We start from the raw sequence: 21,251 nt of genomic DNA on the forward strand, positions 1-21,251 counted from the left end.
AGGGAGAGATAAGAAAAGTTAAAGCCCAACTTAGTAGAGAGTTCAAGATGAAAGATTTGGAAGCGGCGAAGAAGATTCTTAGAATGGAGATTCTTAGAGATAGACAGGCAAGCAAATTGTACCTAACTCAGAAAGGGTATGTTGAGAAAGCTCTTAATAGGTTCAACGTGCAAAATATCAAACTTGTTAGTACACCATTAGCAGCTCATTTCAGGCTTTCATCTACTTTATCTCCACAATCAGATGACGAGGTTGACTAGATGCCTCGAGTTCCATATTCTAGTGCAATCACTCTCATATATGCTATGGTTTGTTCATGTGTAGATTTATCATATTCAATCAATGCAGTTTGTAAATACATGGTGAACCCTGGTAAAGAACATTGGAAAGCAGTTCACTGGATTTTCAGATACTTGTATGGCTCTTTTGATGTTTGTTTGCAGTTTGGGAAGACTAGAGATGGAGTCATTGGGTATGTAGATTTTGATTTTGCTGGAGACTTAGATAAAATAAGATCTCTCACAAGGTATGTGTTTACTATTGGGGGCTGTGCTATCAGTTAGAAAGCTACTTTGCAAAATACAGTTGAATACTGTTGCGATGTCAACTACTGAGGCAGAGTACATGGCTATTACTGAGGCTTATAAGGAGTTATGGTTGAAAGGACTATTTGGTGAGCTTAGTGATGTTTTGCATATGACCATAGTCTTTTGTGACAATCTGAGTGCAATCTTTCTCACGAAAGATAAGATGTTTCACGAGAGGACAAAGCATATAGATGTTCGGTATCATTTTGTGCATGATGTTATTGCTTGTGGTGATATTATTATTAGCAAGGTGAGTACTTATGATAATCCTACTGACATGATGACCAAGACACTTCCAGTAACCAAGTTTGAGCATTGTTTGGACTTGGTTAGTGTTCTTTGCTAAGTTTTTCACTTAGAGGCTTTTGTGGAAGAGGATGGCAGCTTTTATTGAAAATTGGCGTTTCATGTTTTTCATTTCTTGTATGGAATTTGTGTTAAGGTGGAGATTGTTAAAGTTGGTGACCTGAATTCTAGTTGGTTTGAGCTGAAAAGCTCGCAGTGCAACCCGTTTGGTAAAATTTATTTTGTGAAATTTTTTTAGGGCTCTGTGGAAATTTATTTTATGGAACTTTTTTGGAGCTCTATGGTGGAACCAGAGGTCGAGGATCAATAAGCCTAAGACCGTAGCCCACCACCAAGTTTGTTGAGGGTGCGGGGACAACACCCTAACGATACAGACTGATAGGGTTTTTATTTTTTTGGTGGTATTGCATTTAGTAGTAGCTCTATATGCTCACATCTTGTAACAATTTTTCAATAAAAGATTTTGCTTCTCACTGCACGTGGTTTTTTCCCATCAAAAGTTTTCCACGTAAATCTGTGTGCGTTTTGTTTTATTCTCGTTTTTCTATTGCTATTGTTCTTGTCATATTTTCGTAACATAATTAATTAGACAGCATTAGCGGCAATCTTCTTCCTAGAGTCACAATGGCCTGGCAAATTGCAAATGAAGTAACTCTGTCCTCTAGTCAACATAACTTGGTCCTTCCTTGTTCCGCAAACATTTGCATTTGCTAGAGCTTTACAGCTTACATACCCTACCTTACCACTGCCAATACATTGTGCATTGTCGAATCATAATTGAATACTGTAAAGACAATTTGTATTTAATTCACAAATTCAAACTCATTTTTTATCCCTAATAAAAAAAAAAAAAAGGAATCATATGCTATATGAAAATGTGCGGTTTGTTTATAACTTTACTAAGCAGGTCACCAACTCTAAAGAGCTTTCCTTGAGGCCAATTCTGAGATTTAAAGTCCCATCCACCAGAGTCTCCGACTATAAACAATGCCGCTTCAGCATATTCCAAGCCAACCACCATCAAAAGTAGCAGAGTTGCTAAAATGGAGATCTTCTTTTGAACCGCACTGGCTCTTTCCTACTTAGACATAATCTTTGTTAATAAATATATAAAGCTTAGCTTGATAGGTAGCTAGTATGAAGATCTTAAGCTTATTATGAGCTAAGAGGATAGCTTAGAAGCTACATATTAGCTAGCTATTTTATAATGCAAATTGGATATCAAAATTAATTAATCTAATTTTAATTAATTAATTATGATGCATAATTAACAGAAGTAGTGTAGGGTTGCTGGTAGTCCTATGTGTGATGTTTCTATAAATAAAAAAGAAGACAAAAAGCCAAAGACATGGTGTGTGAGATCCCAAATCAGTTGGAAAGGGGCACGAAACATGCCTCATTAGAGAGTGTGGATACCTTTCCCTTGAGACGCATTCCTATGAGGGAAAGTAAAACCGTGAGGGTTAGGATTAGGCTCACCACCTAGCTTCCAAAGCAGACAATATCGTGATTGGGCCTGCGAGGCCCGTGTAACACCCCGTCCCGAAGTACGCTGGAATTTTCTCATGTTGACCAAGGTTGACTGGGTTTGACCGTCATTGACCGAGAATGGTCAAACTTTGACTTTTTGACTCAGCAAGAATTCTAGATTAATCGAGGCACCATTATGAATTATGCATCGACACGAGTCCATAGACTAGTAGTACATCAAAAACGGAGCTACGGTTTGAAAGTTATGAGCAAAACAAGTTGATGTCCAAACTGTCCGAGGGTGCCCGAGTTGACTTTTTATTTTCGTGAAATTGAGATTTGACTCATACATGGTTGTGAAGTATTCATCGATATGAGTTTGTAGACTAGTGGCACGCCCGATTTGGACATGTGGTTTTAAAGTTATGGACCTGCAAAGTTTTTCAAATACCGTATTATTTTAATATTATTTTTAAACATGTGAATAGTATATGCCACGTGTAACTTAGTTAATGGTGCTGTGTGTCACAATGAGAAAATGCCACATGTCAGCCACAAGTAAATGTTATCTTATAGTATTTTTGTTATTATTTTATATATTATATTATTATGATAAAATTTTATTATTTTAATATTATTTATTTATTTATTTTTAATTCTCTTTTTTTTTCTATTATTATTATTAGCATATGATATATCCGGACAAGTATCACAGCTTACGGGCAAGAAAGATAGCCATTGGGCAAGTATAATAGTTATTGTACAAATGGTAACCTTTGGACAGGTGAGATAGTCCTTGGGACAGCTGTGATTATGTGATAGTTCTTAGACAAGTGATTACCTTCGAGTAAATATGACAGATGATATTAGTACTATTTTTATCATGAAAACGATTGCTATTATTATTATTGTTGTTGATGTGATGATTGTTTTACTTTTCTTCTTATATTACGCATCGGTATATTTTGTAACACAATATTTGAAATGTAACACAAAAATATTTTGACACCTTCGAATATTTTGTTAATTCATATTTTAATTTTTTTTATTATTGTTAACTGATTTTAAAAACATTAAAACTTGCAATTTAAGGACAACTTTTGATATATAAGTAAAAAAGATTTTTAGTTACTCTTTATATATTTTATTAATAATTTTTTTTATATATTTTTAATTAATATTATTAATTCAATTCTATCATTTTGGTAATAAATGGTGCCCTGTAAATTTTATGAGTCCACCACTATACATATACATGTTATATGTATACGTTTATGTTATTTTATCCAAATGATTTTATATTATATATATATATATATATATATCTATATTTTGCTTTCCTTTTCCTATTGGGAATGCAAATAAAACACATACAAGAAAAGTGATATGAAAATTTGCATTTGGGTAGAGATTTTGTTTAAATAGTAACAAAAAGTACCAAATAATTTACTTTTAGAAAAAGAAAAAACAACAACACAACAATACTTGAGGTCACTGAAGTCACGATATAGTTTCTTTTATACAGTTTCAATGAAAAAATAAACGTTTATTTTTTAGGTTAAAATTAATAGCAAAATGAATAAATTTGTTAAAAAGTTGCTCTCTACCAAGATCCTTTATCACTAATGGATGGTAATTTTGCATGGACCAAAGGGATAGAAAAAACAACAACCTTAGTGGCTGGTTTATTTAAAAAAGTATCTTTGTCTTTTCACATTAAATGTTTCATTATCAATTTGATATTAAAAGTGGTAAATTAAACGAAAAGGATAGATGGCAATGGATAAGAAATTAGAAGGCAAGTTTATAAAAAAAAATAATAATAATAACAACTCAAGGGCAATTGTAAACGGTTTTTAAAGTAGATGATTAGTTTATATAATTATCCCTATATAATTATCCCTCTATTTTATGTAGACTTCTATTTTTTATTTTTTTTTTGGTACATAACATATTTTTTTTTGTCAATTGCTTCACAATTTAGACAAAATTTATATAATACATGTTAATGTTTTCAAAATTTTCTATATAATTTTCATAAAATTTTTAAAAATACTTGTTAAATTCCTTAAAAAATTATTAAACACAAATAAAGAACTAAATTGAGCTAAAAAAAGGTTGGATGCTCAAAAAAGATTAGATCTACATGGGAAAATGAGTGTTATGATAACATATGTTAAATTTACCATAACACTAACATCTGTTAATATTTTTTCAATTGAAACTTTATAAGATTTTACCACAACAATGAAAATGAGTGGTTATGTAAGTTCAAAAACAAGCATGTCAAGTTTATAGGTTTCATCTTACAAAATTTCATTTTAATTTATGATATCTATGCAATATAAATTAGGGATTTAAGATTTTACAACGACAATTAAAATGAGTGATTATGAAATTCCAAACAAATATGGTGACCCAACCTGAAAAAAAAGAAGAAGATAAATTATCAATGTTTGTGGACTCTACCCTTTGTAATCTTAACTTCCTCAGTAGATCCCATTTTAATAATGTGCACATTCCGTTTCACCTTTTTACATGTAACTTCCATACCATTCGTATGATTACTCAAATCCTGCCAGAAGGTGCCTAAGCCTTCTATGAATATTAAATTTTACTATCATATTTATTATCTCTTTCTCCATGTTTGTTCAAAATTAAGGACACTAAACTACAAAGAAGATTGTTGTGGCTTATGAAGGGGATGGAGAAAGTGACTTTTGGAGTTTTTCTGAACTTTTTTTCTTTTTGCTATTTTACTACCCTTTAGATTTGGGTAAATTCATTTAAAGGATATAAATTCTTTTTTAACACTTAGTGCCCATAAATTCTTTTTTAACACTTAGTGCCCCTAGCATATAAAATGTTATAAATCAATCCATGTCTATTAAATCAATCCATGTCTATTAAATGGATGTTAAAATTCAATTATTTATAACTAAATAATATTGTAAAAATACAATCCTAGTCTTTAATGGATAAAAATTGATAAATAGGTCTATTTTGATAAATATTAAAAACAAATAAATGGTTAATAACTATATTCTAAAGATATAAAATCTAAATGTAATTATGACAAAATTAAAAGGTTTAAATGAAATTTTAACACACACACATACACTGATACACATAGTGCTCAATTGTCAGAGGAAAAAGAAGAGAGAGAGAGAAAAATAAAATGGCCAACAAATCAATTAAGCAATTTTTTTGCAATTATCAATCATTTGATTAACATTGCCCAAGCGCTTTCTGAAAGTCCAAGTTTATCCACTGTACTCGAATCTTGAGCCTTAGATTCTACTTCTACTACTTTTGTTTTTGTTATCTCACCATGATGCTTCATTTTTGCACGTATTTCCCTCTAATTTTACATTCAAGTCTGCAAAGAAATTTTGTGAAGTCGATGGGCAATGAAGAGGGAGAAGAGGGTTTTGATGGTTTTTTTTTTTTTTTTTTTCCTTTTTTGTCTATAAGCTTTAGAAATGAAAAATGAATACAAAAGTTGCCCTTCTATTTTTTTCGTCCATTTCTTTGTTTCTTTCTTTATTTTCTTTTAATCTATATATTTATGCGAACATTCTTTTTTTGTTTTTTCACAAATAACATTCTTTGAGAGATTTACAATTTGTTCTTAACAAACAGATGGAAAATAAAATAATAAAATATATTTTGGTCTTTTATACTGTTAAATGTTAAATGGGAGTGCATTAGTATTTCTTTTTTCTTTTTCAACCATTTTTTTTATTATTTCCTTTGCATTAAATTCACAACTTTGATGATAAAAATATTATTTACAATCTTTTCGTTGTTCCTGGTCCAATCTCCAAAATTAGTTAGCTTGAGAAAAATGATTACTTAACATATTTATTTTATTAATATATTCTCTTATTCTTCTTTTAATTTAGTGTGACACACTTTTTTCCTTGGTAAGTAGACCAATATTACTTTGGAAGCTTATCAGAGAAGCTTTATTATTATTATTATTATTTTGGCAATTACACTTTAATTTATAACTGACTCACACTAGTAGATCCTATGCGACTCCACTCAACAAACCTCATAGCTGTTAGGCCCCCACTTGCTAGCTTTGTTTTATTTTCCCGTGCTAGCTCTCTATGGTACTAAAATTACTTCATAATTTTCATTTTCTTCACTAAATTTTATGATTTTATATCTTCCACTATATTTAATGTGTTGTAAAAATTATAATTAACAACACTCTCATAGCTAATTAATTATTCTTGAGTTTTTTTTTTTGTTTCAAATTTTCACATAGTAGGATTTATGAAGTTTGTCTAGTATGCTTAATATAATACCTAACATAACTAAAAATTAATCAACCAAACATTAATTTTGTTAATTTATATTTTAATTTTTTTTTATTATCGTTAACTGATTTTAAAAACATTAAAACTTGTACTTTAAGGGCAATTTTTGATATATAAATAAAGAAAATTTTTAATTACTCTATATATATTTTATGAATAATTTTTTATATTTTTAAATAATATTATTAATTTAATTCTATCATTTTGGCAACAAACGGTGCCTTGTAAACTTTATGAGTCCACCACTACACATATACATGTTATATGTATGCATTTATGTTATTTTATCCAAATAATTTTTTCTTATAATTGTTTTTTTTTTCTTTTCTTTTCCTTATAGGAATGCAAATAAAAGATAAGTGACGTGAAGATATGCATTTTGATAGAGGTTTTGTTTAAATAGTAATAAGAAGTACCTAATAATTTACTTTTAGAATATGAAAAAATAAGAATAACAAAACTTGAGGTCATGTATTTTCTTTTACACAGTTTCAATACAAAAATGTGTTTCTCTTTTTTATTTTTATTTTTGGGTTAATATTAGTAGCAAAATGAACAAATTTGTTAAAAAATCGCTGTCAAATCTTTTGGGCTTCTTGATACTAAGGTCCTTTGTAACACCCATATTGGTCTCCATCTTACAAAATCAACAAAAATGTCTCTATAGGATTTTTTTTTTTTTTTTCCTTCTTTTGTTTTGGTGAATAGTTTTTTGCTTGCATAAAAGCACATTAAGCCTCCAAGGATGGAGAATGATTCCAAACTAAGGCCAAGACCAAGCAAGTCAGCCTAAGGCCAAGACTAGACTAATTTGAACTTTTTATCATAATTATTATTATTATTATTATTATTTATTTTTCCTTAATCACCATCTCAGTCTCCTCGGAAAGAAAGTCAAAACATTTTGTGTACTGAGCTTAGTGATGCAATTCAAGGAAAATTATTTGAAGGCTGAGAAATGAGAACTCTTTTCTTTTCTTTTCTTTTTTAAGCACATTGGAACTCATCTATAGCAATAACACTAACACATAACAGCAAGAAGCATTTACAACAAGATCATGAACATATAAAAACATGTGGTCATCAATCAGAGATCACTTTCAACTCAACTATGCAATCCAGGGTTCTATGTACAAATTGCATACACAAGTTACTCTACCAAATCATCAATCTTTAATCTGGTCAATCTATGAGTGCTTTAGGAAGATTACAAAGCTATTGTTTAGGAAATTGTAAGAAAATACCCACTAGACTAGACTATTTGTTGACGGTTCTGCTTTGTCATTCATGATGTTGAGTTCAACCTGCAAGAAAAGTTACACAAATTCAATGATTAGAGGCTCCGCCAATAGAAGTTCTGAATATAAAAAAACAAAACAGTTATGAAAAGATGTGAAAGCTTTATTTTATGACTCTGAAATATAAACGTAATTTTCTTTTCTTTAATTTGATATGTACTTATGATAATAATCTTTGACTAAAAGATATTTCTAAACCCTTCTCGCTGCTGTATCCATCTCTTTTCCCATATCATTTACTTTTTTATCCAATTCTGATAAAATTTATTCAATTTTTTATAATCATCCACGGTTGTACATTGTTTGCCCAAATTTTCAAGCCTATCTCTCTTCTTACACAAATATTCAAGAAGTTTGATTAGTTCTTGTACGCCAAGGCATATATCTACAAATTCAGCCCTCCTATTTGCTTTGTCATGGAGCTTCACAAAGTAGAAGGCAAAAGAGACAGAGAAGCAATAAGCAACTGAAAAAGAAATTAGAATAGAAATTAAATTTCAAAGAAGAAGAAGAGAGAGAGAGAGAGAGGAAAAGAACACTGAGATTTTCTCTTTTGTACATGAATATATTGAAGACAAAAAATAAAAATAAAAACCAAGAGAGAAAACATACACCACTCAGAGAAAATAAAATGTTAAACTAAATTTATGTAATCAATTATTTGACAACAGAAAATGAAAGAATTAAACCTTATCATATCTCAGCGCATCTGAATCCACAACCGGAGGGGGATCGAGAATGATAATAGAAAAATTCTACAAAAAGATAACACCAAAATTAAAAATATATATACATATATAAACATATATATAACACTAAAATACAAATTACCATAATATAAAAAGGTGGAATGATACCCGCAGTATCTTTCCAACGAGATTGATATTTAAACAAGTAGATGATGTCTCCTTCAAAATTATCAAAACCTCAAAATCTCATAAGATAAATGAACAAAAAATGACATACAATTTGTAATGATTCATTTTGCACAAAAGTAGCAATTAATAGTTCAAAATGACATTCAAAAACATGTGTGATGTCAAGGTCTATTTATGTTTAGTTAAAAAACTTTTGCTTGCAAGGTTGCATGATATTACTAGGCTTCTCCCTAGAAAGCTAGTAATTTGATAAAAACTTACTTATGATAATAAAGTTCAGATAAAAATATATTTTTGAACCTTTTTCAATTCTATAAACATCTCTTCTTTCATATTCTCTTATTTTTGAACCCGTTTCCATAACCATTTATCCCAATTTTGGTGATCATCTGCTGTACTACAACCTTTACTCTAATCTAAAAACTACGCATTCTTCTTTCTCAAATCTTCATCAAATTTGATTAACTCCTTAGACTAGGTATATATCATCCAACTCCGCCATTCTATTTCCTTTGTCATGGAACGTTATAAAGGGAAGGGCAAAAGAAATTACAAAGAAAAAATTAGCAAAGGAAAATAAATTACGATAATAGAAATTAAATTCCAAACCCAAAGAAAGGTCAAACATTTTCTCCCTAGTACATAAATATATTGAAGATTAAAAAAATAAAATAAAAATGAAGAGAGAAAAAGTACACTACTAAAAAAAAAAAAAAAAGCTAATTAAACTAAAATTATCAAATCTATTATTTGGCAATAGAAAATGAAAGGTTAAATGCATACCATATCGCATCTTAGTGCATTTGTCATATCTTAATGGATCTGAATCCACAATCAAAGGGAGATCTTGGATGAGATGAAAAAGATACTACAAAAATACATAAAAAAAAAAATACAACAAAAAAAAATTATTTATAACATTCAAATATAAATTACCAAAACATATATAAATATAATAGGTGAGAGGATATCCGCAACGTCCTTTTAATGAGAGTTGTATTTAGCAAAGTGGTTGATGTCTCATTCAAAATTGTGCTCATAACGTTAGAAGCTCCTAAAATAAATGAACAAACTAGCACTAATAATGAGTAATGAAATATTTTCAAATTAATAATGATGGCATGGCATAACACTTACAATTAGAAACTGAAAATCAACATTGAAAAATAAAATAAGCAATTAGAATGTAATAGTCATTTTATTCGTTAATTTAAAAATAGTTGAAACTGAATAATAATAATAATATATAATAATTATGGACACATAATTGGTTAAATAATTATGAGAACGAATAATATTTGAGAGTGAAAGAAAATAAAGAAGATATGGGTGACAAATGGACCTACAAATATGATCTCACCAAAGGCATAACATCAGGCTGATTAATAATGCTTATAGCTACATACATTTCCAATATGTTTACTGTTTGAATGTCTCTATAACCTATCTTTTAAATTTAACAACTCTTGTGGAAGAATAAATTGATAGTCAATATATTTACCAATTATGGTAGTTGTGATCATAAAATCATAATTAATTAAATATGGTATGACAAACATACGTATATGATACTTATGTGTATAAATTATTTTATTTATTTAAAAATATAGAGAAAAATTAGGTCAAAAAATACATGAATAGAAAATTTATAAATTCGATGTATACATGTATAATACGTTATAAATTAAAAAAAATGTGGGATGAAAAATATGAATATCTAATATATATATATATATATATTAAAATTAGTTATGTGTAATTCATATAATAAAAATATAACTATTAGTAAGATAATAATTATGTAACATATTAAAAAAAATAAAAAAGCAGTAAATGATTAAAAGAATAAAATTAAAAATTTATTTTATTCACATATTTTTATTTTTTATAAAGAGAAAAAATAATTAAAATTATTATTTGTTTTACAATATTTGTTTCTTCATATGTATATTACAGTAATATTTTTAATATGTGTTTTAAATTATTTTATGAAAAAATAAATGTTTATTTTTCCGTACATTTGAAATCGATATGGAAACAAAAGTTTCTTTTCAAAAATACATAAGTACGCATATTATAAATGTGCAATTCGTGATTTACTAGCTAGTCATATGCTATGGTTTTTCCTTTCTAGTTCATTCTTAAAGTCATAAAAAGATTTATTCTTTCTCTATTGTTAAGCCCCATAACCATATCTCACTAGGATCACGTCAAATCATGGCTACACCATAGAAGATGCATGTTACCAAGTGCACCCAAAAATCTATCAGTATCACAAAATTTATAATCTATAGCTATGCTCCTTATATAATGTCTAATTATCCCCTTTTTTTGTATTTTGCATTCTGTGCATGTTAGCCATCTACAAACAAGGTATAGGGATTTGATTAGACTTGTAATAAACTCATCTCACAATTTCCAAGTTATGAAATTGGCTTTGGCATTTGCAGAGGACTTGTCATAAGCTTTATAAAGGGACTAAGGGTTTTTTATTTACACGAATAAAAAAAGTTGTCATCACACCAATGTGGAGTACATGGTATGTATAGTTAGTCTTAACATTTGTATAACATAGATATAGATACCTAAAAGATCAATAAAAAAAAGTGAGTATATGAAATATACATACATAACACACGAAGTGAAGGAGAATTCTTACCATCACACCAATATGGAGGTACTCTTTCTTACTTCCACTTCGAATTTTACAACTAATGAAAATTAACTTGTGGAACTCGCGAATTAATGCACAATTTAATAACCATATTTGATGATTAATTATTTTATTTAATAGAATCCATCATGTAATATATATATATATATAGTATAAAATGTCTTCATGTGTGGAGGTAATATTTTCCTATATATATAATTAATGATCGTGAACAACTAATTTTCTTTATGCAATTAGCATATCACAGCATGGTTCTACTCACAATCAATCATATGAAGCTTCACCATACTCTACATTTTGGTGGGATCTTATAACTCTCATAATTGGCTTGATAGACCTGGAGACTTAAAGTGTAACACCCCGTCCCAAATCGCACCGGAATCCGTGCACGTTGACCGAGGTTGACTGTTGACCGTTGACCAAAGGGGTCAAAAGTTGACTTTTTGACTCGGTGGGAACTGCGAGATGACTAGGGTACCGTGGCGAAGTGCACGATGCCACGAGTTCGTAGACTAGTAGCACGTCGAAAATGGAGCTACGGTTTGAAAGTTATGGACGAAACAAGTTGCGGTCCAAACTGTCCAAGGGGTGCTGGAGTTGACTTTTTGTTTATGGGGAATTGAGCTTTGACTCATGCATGGTTGTGAAGTGCTCGTCGATACGAGTTCAGAGACTAGCAGCACGCTCAAAACGGACATTCGGTTAAAAAGTTATGGACGTTTGAAGTTTACCGGATACCGTATTATTTTAATATTTTTTTGGGTCGGTGAACAGTGAAACGCCACGTGTCAGTTTCTGATTGGTCCATGTGGCATGAACAGTGTCACGCAGGGGTTTTAATTTTGAAAAAACTCTCGGGGAAGAGAGAGAAAGAGAGAGAAGAGAGAGAAAGAGAGAGAGGAGAGAGAAAGAGAGAGAGAGAGCCACCGCCGGCCACCGGAGTTTTCCACTGTTCCGGCCGAGTTACTGTACACGTGCCGGACAGAAAGCTTGCCCACCTCATTTCCGGCAAAACCTCCAAATTTCACGGCGAACGGCCGCCGGACGCGCCCGGATCGGACGTCCGAAGTTTGGCGGCGATTTTTCCCCTCCACCGCCGGCCACCGCGAATCGGCACTGTTCCGGCCATTTTCCGGCCACACGCGCCTGACAGCCTTGATCCTCTCCTCAAGTCCGGCCTACCCACCAAAAATCACGGCCATCGGACCACCGACGCGCCGGGATCGGAGCGTTTTCCGGCGAGGGGTCGAAAATCTTCAAACGGTGATTTCTCCGCCGTCCGACCTCCGTTTTGCTCACCGTCTGTCCCGTTGGATTGCTCTCCTCACGATCTACATATCTGCAAAATTTCACAGCAAACGGCCACCGTCGGAAAATACTGTTCCGGTGACGGTTGCCGGTGACGTGGCGGCCCGCCGGAAAATACTGTTCCGGCGAGTACCCGAAAATTTCCGGCCAACTCCAATCTGCAGTGTTCGACCTCCTGAACCCAAATCCGACTTCCGTTTCCGCCAATTCGCGACGGTTTGGGAGAATTGCGGAGCCGAAACTCGAAAAGCTTTCCGGCGAGATTCCGACCCCGTCGGGTTCGATCACCGGAAAGTAAGACCGAATCCGTGATCCTCATCACGCGAGCTTCGATTCGGTATATAACTCGTAACCCTTAGATGTCGCTTGGTGTTCGCTCCTCGGGTATCCATTTGGGAATTACCCGAATAAAATATTAATATTTTTGGTTTGTGCACTATGGTTGTTTAGGTGCACGCGCGAGTAGTGGAGTGGATCCCGAGGAGGATCTTAGTTGATTTGCGCTCTCCAGGTGAGTGACCCACCTTCAAAAATTATTTTGGGCAATTAATTAAATTTAATTGGTATTTAATTTAGTATTTAATTATGCTCATGTGGTGTGGTTTAATTATGATTTTAATGCGGTTTAATTTAAATTATTTGTTATGCATGAGCAAGGTATGTTTCGGTATTAAATTTTACGTGGTTTCAAATGTGATTTCTCGGGCATAATTGGGTTAAATATTTTGTGAAAATATTTGGTTAAATTTTATAAATTATGCCCGCGGTATTTTTATGGTTGCATTTTGTATTTCGAGAAAATTGTGGTTTGTTGTTATCGCTGTTTCGTACCGGGTGATTGGATAAATATGTGGGATGGTGTTTTGTGAAATTTTGGTATACTTCCCACGGTGGTTTTTGGAAAAACGGTACGGTTGGTTGTTTATGTTTATTTTTAGACGCACTCATACAGTATTGGTGTTCTGGTGTATGGTGTATGGACACGTGGTTTAGCACGCGGTTATTATGTGGTTTAGCGTGCGGTTATTACTTCACCCGTGAGTTGCCATTGGACCGTGGGCAGGCAAGGTTATTGTTGCGCACAGCCGCCCCCCTCCTTGGCCGGGTGATGGTTTTTAGCAGTCGGTACTGTCGGGACGCCGAAGTGACCACTGCAGGTTTCTCTCTTTAACCTCCCGCCAGTCGGTGCTCGGGACGCTGGGTATCGGAGGGCATCACCGGTATATGGTGTGGTGCGTCAGGTGTAATTGTCGGTGTAATTGCAAATAATGGTTTAAACCCCAAAGGTGTTCAAAATTTATTTACTATGATTTATTATATTTTTATTATATATTTGGGGTATGTATTTATTTAATTTTTGTTGTTAAATTATTCAATCCCTTGGTTTTTGGGAGGTATGCACATTGGGTTTTGCGAAAAGGTTTTAAAAAGGGAACATTTCAAACGGAGCGATTGGTGAGAGTTTTGAGGGAAATCATTATTTTCCAAAGGTTATTATTATTTATTATTAATTGTTGGTATTTGTTCCACTCCTTAATTGTTATTATTTTATTATTATTATTAAAAGGTGTTCAGTAGTTCGGGTTACTCACGGAGATGATTAGCATCTCACACTCTTAAATTCCGTTCCCTTAGGTGCAAGTGGTGGTAGACGTTCTTCCGGAGCGAACCAAGTTTTCCGCTGCTGTTGTGTTTCGAGAAGTTTCTTTGTACTCTTTCATCTCAGTGTATTATTTCTTTTCAGCCTTGTTGTATTTCTGTTGTTTAGCACTTCTTAAAGCTCTGTATACTATTGGAATACTTCTGTTTTATTTATGCACTGGACTGTTGTTGCTTTGAGAAGTGCTGGAATTTGTGGAATCAGTTTGTAGTTTGTGGGAGGAACAAGGGGATGTTTTTAGAAGTGCGTTTTCAGTGCAGGTAATTTGTGGTAAGTAAATCCCTTAGGGGAGGCTCTGTTGGATTTTCCTTTGGAGGGTCCGGTAGGGTTTCCCTGGGATCAGGGCTGTCTAGGGTTCCGGGGAAGGAATTCTGGACGGGTCCTGACATAAAGAATCACAAAAAAGAGGTTCACAAGAACTGAGAGGTAATTTACTTACATTTTGCTACATTGGAGTAAACATTCTTTTAGGTTGTTATAGAAATATACTCATGCTTCAGTATATGTTTTTTTGGTAGGTTTTTATATTGCTGCAATATTGTTGGCTATTGTCCTTGAATAGTCGTATATGAGGTATGGTACTTTTACTGTGCAATATTTACGGTTTGATGTTTAAACTAGATAATATCAGAAATTTTGTAATTTTTGTAATTTTTAATTTACTGCTTTGAATAGCAATGCATGATACCGCGGTATGCAGGATAGCAAGGTCCGGAGAAAGAATAGGAAAGATGATTTCACTATATTTCTGACCAAGAATAGGACCTATCACAAGAATAATTTTTTTAGTAGGGCGATAGCTTTGAAAAGACAAATTGTCGTCATAGCATTGGGATGGACACCATTTGATTGGACACTATGCAATTGGACAAATTGGTTTATTTTGTTACAATATTTGATAGGGTTTAGAGTATTTTTCACTGTTACAGTTCATTATTACCTCAACACACTAAAGATCCTCTCAAGCCAAAAATTGATGAAAAAACCAACATTTATCAGAAAAGTCAGCTCGATCATATAGCTATAGTGTCCATTCAAATAAAATAGAAAAGACTATTATTAACATTAACAAACAACTCAAATTAATGTTTTACCCACAAAAAAAAAAAATTGTTGGTTTTTCTTATAAATGTTGGGTTCTTCATCACTTTTTGGCTTGAGAGTCTTTTGTATTAATTTTTCCTTTTTGTATCAAGACTATAAGAGAGAAATCATCTTTGGTTTATTTTAGAAATCTCCTATTGATATTTATTAATTTTTTAATTTCTTTGTTGAATTTAATTATTTCATTATCTTAGATACCCACAACCTATTAATTATTAGTCTCTCTATTCTTCATATTAATCATCTCAATTTGTTCCAACTAAAACCATCTTTGAAGACAAATAACTAATATATCCAGGGTTCTTAAACAAGGTTAGATAACTTAAATTCTTGTTTGGTAGATGAGTTAAAAAAGTCAGATTGATTATATAGCATTAATCTCAGTTGAACCTGAATATTTTCCCATAAAGCAAGCAAAGTTTATTTATATATTCTATATTACACGTACCAATATGGAAACAACACCCTTCAAAAAAAAAAAAAAAACAAAACAAAAACAAAAAAGGCTCCAAAATGACAAATCAGTGAACTCACTCATTTGTGGTCTTGTTGACTCCCTCAACAGATTTTACTTCAACAACATCACCCCCTTTGGATTCATTCAAGCAATCAGCATTTTTTTTACAATTATCGATTGTTTGATCAACATTATCTAAGCGCTTTACAAGAGTGCACAGCTTATCCATTGTACTCAAATCTTGAGTGTCAGGTTCTACTTCTTTTGCTTTTATTATGTCTCTCTGATACTCCACTTTTGGCTGTGTTTCACCTCTAATTTGATATTGAAGTTTGCAAAGAAAGACTTTGAAGTCAATGGTCAATGAAGAGGGAGAATGAGAGTTTTGATTTTTGTTTTTTTTCCCTTTTTTGTCTGTAAGCTTTAGAGATGAAAAGGGAATATAAATGTTGCCATTCTTTTTTCTTTTTTTCCCCTTCCTTTCGCTTGTTTTGTTTGTTTCTTCCTTTATTTTCTTTTAATCTATATATTTATGCAACCACTTTTTTTTTTGTTTAATAAATAACATTTGCTTACTCTTAGTTGAGAAATTTACAATTTGTCCCTCAACAAAAAAACTTGAAAATAAAATAATAAAATATATTTTGATCTTTTATACTGTTAAATGTGAGTATATTAGTATTCCTTTTTTCTCTTTCAACCATTTTTTTAACATTAAATTCACAACTTTAATGGATGGTAGTTATTTTTGTTTTAACTATTATACTTAATATAATACCTAATATACTTAATAATTAATCAACCAAACATTAATTTTGTTAATTCATATTTTAATTTTTTTTATTATTGTTAACTGATTTTAAAAACATTAAAAGTTGCAATTTAAGGACAACTTTTGATATATAAGTAAAGAAATTTTTTAGTTACTCTTTATATATTTTATTAATAATTTTTTTTATATTTTTAATTAATATTATTAATTCAATTCTATCATTTTGGTAATAAATGGTGCCCTGTAAATTTTATGAGTCCACCACTATACATATACATGTTTTATGTGTACGTTTATGTTATTTTATTCAAATGATTTTTCATTTTATATATATATATATATATATTGCTTTTCTTTTCCTTTTGGGAATGCAAATAAAAACACACACAAAAAAAGTGATATGAAGATTTGCATTTGGGTAGAGATTTTGTTTAAATAGTAACAAAAAGTACCTAATAATTTACTTTTAGAAAAAGAAAAAACAACAACACAACAATACTTGAGGTCATTAAAGTCATGATATAGTTTCTTTTATACAGTTTCAATAAAAAAAAATAAACATTATTTTTTAGGTTAAAATTAATAGCAAAATGAACAAATTTGTTAAAAAGTTGCTCTCTACCAAGGTCCTTTATTACTAATGGATGGTAATTTTGCATGGACCAAAGGGATAGAAAGAGCAACAACCTTAGTGGCTCGTTTATTTAAAAAAGTATTCTTGTCTTTTCACATTAAATGTTTCATTATCATTTTGATATTAAAAGTGATAAATTAAAAAAAAAAAAAAAGGATAAATGGCAATGGATAAGAAATTAGAAGGCAAGTTTATAAAAAAAAATAATAATAATAAAAACTCAAGGGCAATTGTAAAAGGTTTTTAAAGTAGATGATTAGTTTATATAATTATCCCTCTACTTTATGTAGACTTCTATGTTTTTTTTTTTTTTTTTTTTTTTTTGGTACATAACATATATTTTTTTGTCAATTGCTTCACAATTTAGACAAAATTTATATAATGCATGTTAATGTTTTTAAAATTTTCAACATAATTTTCATAAAATTTTGAAAAATACCTGTTAAATTCTTTAAAAAATTATTAAACACAAATAAAGAACTAAATTGAGCTAAAAAAAGGTGGGATGCTAAAAAAAGATTAGATCTACATGGGAAAATGAGTGTTATTGGCATACATGTCCAAAGATATCGATAGGCAAAGAAACTAAAATTACAGCAATTTGAATCGAACAGGGAATCTAAAGAAAGTAGCTTTTTTTTAGATATTAAACTAAAATTACAGCAATTTGAATCGAACAGGGAATCAAAAGAAAGTAGCTTTTTTTCGGATATTAAGTCCTATAAGCCATTGGATGCCCTAAGAGACCAATTAAAGCTCATAAACCTTGCTAGAATAGCCAGCACCATTGCAGCATCTGACGACCACTCTTTAAGTTATCGTATCCTCTATCTTCAAGCACAAGAAGAGGCCCAAGCAAATAGCAGGCTCTGGTTCATACGGAGAACCACATTGGATAGACTTTGGATGCAACATGTAGAAGTTTCCCCTTCTGAGTCTCTTGACAACCAAAAGCAATATTGCCAGCCACCCCATTCTTAAAAGGCCACATGTGGCAATGGAGCAATATTTCTCTCGGAAATAACTTCGAATTATTTCATGGTCCTCCTCTTGACATAATGTTTAAAAGTAATAAATTTTTATCTCATTCAAACACAGAAAGCTGAGCAAGTAATATTAAAACATGGAAATCATTGCTTCAGAGTTCAGACCTCGTGGGTGAAAGAATTATTTGGTATCCAACAGGATATAAACAGAGGACATTAAAATACACCTTCCATTTAATAGCGGAGAAGGATATTGTATTGAAATTCAATTTTGTCAAATACGGGCGCGCTAGCTTTAGGTGATGATTGTACATGCTCTATTGAATGTAGTCTAGTTTTTCAAGGTGCCATTCGACAGGGAAAAGAACTTTAGGAAGCCGTCTTAAATGACCTTTTTTATTATCCAAACAATATTTCAGTGTATCTATACATCTATATATATATATATATATATAGTATATAATGTATAGATTCTAATATAGGTAACGTGGCAAAAATGCTAGTAGCTGGTATGGTGAGGTGCTGTACATGAAACTTTGAAAGAAAGGTCTACGTGCCAAAATGAGAACTGGTAATTTGTTGTCAAGAAACAGAAAGATGGGTTTCTATTGGCTTTTATTCAACTTCAGGCATGAAGGAATGCCTCAAATATTTAAGGGTGATATATATGCAAACAAGGAAAAAAGGGAAAATATATTTACCGAAAAAAGCAAGAGTGAAAGTATGTGCCAACAAGTTTGATAATTTTTATGCGCCAACAAGTTTGATAATTTTTTTTTTTTTTCCTCTATTTTGGCTACGAAGCAAACAAGTTTGATCATAAACAAAGATATATATGCATATCATATAATGAAACCAATTGGAGCTAGCTAGGTTTAAAGTGTGAGCAAGCCCAAAAGAATGTAGCTAGCTGGTTTGTGAAATACCATGATCTGCCATTTCTTTTCCATATATGAAAAAAAAAAGGCCATTGGCTGTGAGCTATGTACTCTATTGAACCTAGCAAAGCTTAGATGTAGCTAGATTTTCAATCCCTTTTTGCAGTCAAAGGTTAATCGCTATTTCAATAAACATTCCATATGCATGACGTTGTTGGACAAACATAGGCCAAGGACCACATAGATATAGAATGCGATATGAGAAACCTTTTCTGAAATAGATACATATAATCATGGAAAAGTTTCAGCGATCATTCCTGGTCAAGGTGGTCTCGCTAGTTCGTTTTTACATTTTTATATATTATGATCCATGTTATGATTATCGAGGAAGTTTTAGGGGCGTAAAAGCCTTTACGATTTGTTAATTGCATTTTGAATTCAGAAGCGTTGAGCAGTAAGGCAAATGGTCGAAATAAGCAAATAAGAATTCCAAAAGTTTCTCCAAAGTTGTCAATTTGGGTGTGTAACTAACACTTCCCCTCCTCATTGCTAAATTACCAATAATCACCATGGTCCACGGCATATGCACCAAAAAACAATAGGTTAAAATTAATATAATATACAGTTATCGAGGTTAATTATCTAACATATTGCCATGAGGACTTTTACAAATATATGTTTTCTATGCAATGATCATACATGCAACCCATAATTGTAAAATCGCAGCATATATAGAAAAGAAAATTTCCTTCTCATCCATCACAACTACAGAACTATACACAGGAGCTCACAGCAATAACATTCAACTGAAGCATAGTATTGTTCATACAATGAACAATAACAAAAAGGAAAAAGAAAATTGAAAAAAAAAAAAAAAAAAAAAAAAGGGAAAAACCAACCAGAGAGTTTCTCAAGTTCAAGATCTATCGGAGAACTTATTGTGTCATGCTGAACCATAACGAAGTCAAACTGTTGGAACCTAAAAATGTTGCATGCTGAGAAAGTTTAATTTTATAGAAAAAGCCAATGAGCTGTATCATTTTCTAATCATGTGGACATGTATTCAAGCACACAACCAATACATATGAGAACAGAAGATCATGTATGTATTATCAGCATTTGTTTGTCCAAGTAATAAGGGCATTAACATAATAATAAAAAATATATATATGATAGCATCTTGAGAACAAACACCAAAATTTTCCACCATAATTACAAAAATAACCTACTAGAGCAAGAGCTTCAGGAAGAGTCCCTACAGGTAACCAGTCTCCTTTTATCGTCTGTGGTCCATCAAATTTGAAATTTTAATTAACCAAGAAGCTAGTTCTTGGAACTTTCAGTTGAATAGGCAAACCAAAGTGCAGAAATTAGGTTATAACACATAATTTATTGGAAGAATGAAGACTGAAAATGAGAAATGATTCCTTCACTACCATGACTGGTCTACATAGCCTAAATATGGTATCACCGCTAACTACTAATGCTTTTTAGATCACACAAGGGCTACAGCATATGCTAAATGCTAAAGCTCTGTTAGATTACACAACGGCTATACCATATGCAATAATCAAGACTGTCATACAGAGAGCACAGACCATGTAAAAACCATGTATATGAGGAGGCAGAAGAAGTAATTTAATGACCCCAGATTCACCGACAAGAATGATTATTCAACCAAAATTTCCAATTATCCAACTTAAATATATAGTTTTTTTTTTTTCTTTTTCCACAAACAGTTTAAAACCAAATAATCTAGGTAACTTTTACAGAATTGAAAGCCTTTTTTTTTTTTTCTTCCCTTCCCCTTATGCAATTGAGATTTTTCTGGAGGTAATTTAAGGATTCATGGATTCCAAACAAAATGAGAATGAGAGAAAAATACAAAAGGGGGTAGGAGAAAGTAAGGAG

At 31.6% G+C, this 21,251-nt stretch overlaps 1 long non-coding RNA gene across 1 annotated transcript; it reads left to right on the forward strand.

Moving 5' to 3' along the window:
- Positions 1-12,475: 12,475 nt before the first annotated feature.
- Positions 12,476-14,920, forward strand: LOC132803921 (uncharacterized). Its single transcript, XR_009639159.1, has 3 exons — positions 12,476-13,186; positions 13,300-13,360; positions 14,485-14,920. It is a non-coding gene; the product is annotated as an uncharacterized LOC132803921 (long non-coding RNA).
- Positions 14,921-21,251: the final 6,331 nt, after the last annotated feature.

This window comes from Ziziphus jujuba, chromosome 5 (assembly GCF_031755915.1).
Source record: "Ziziphus jujuba cultivar Dongzao chromosome 5, ASM3175591v1".
NCBI classification, from domain to species: domain Eukaryota; kingdom Viridiplantae; phylum Streptophyta; class Magnoliopsida; order Rosales; family Rhamnaceae; genus Ziziphus; species Ziziphus jujuba.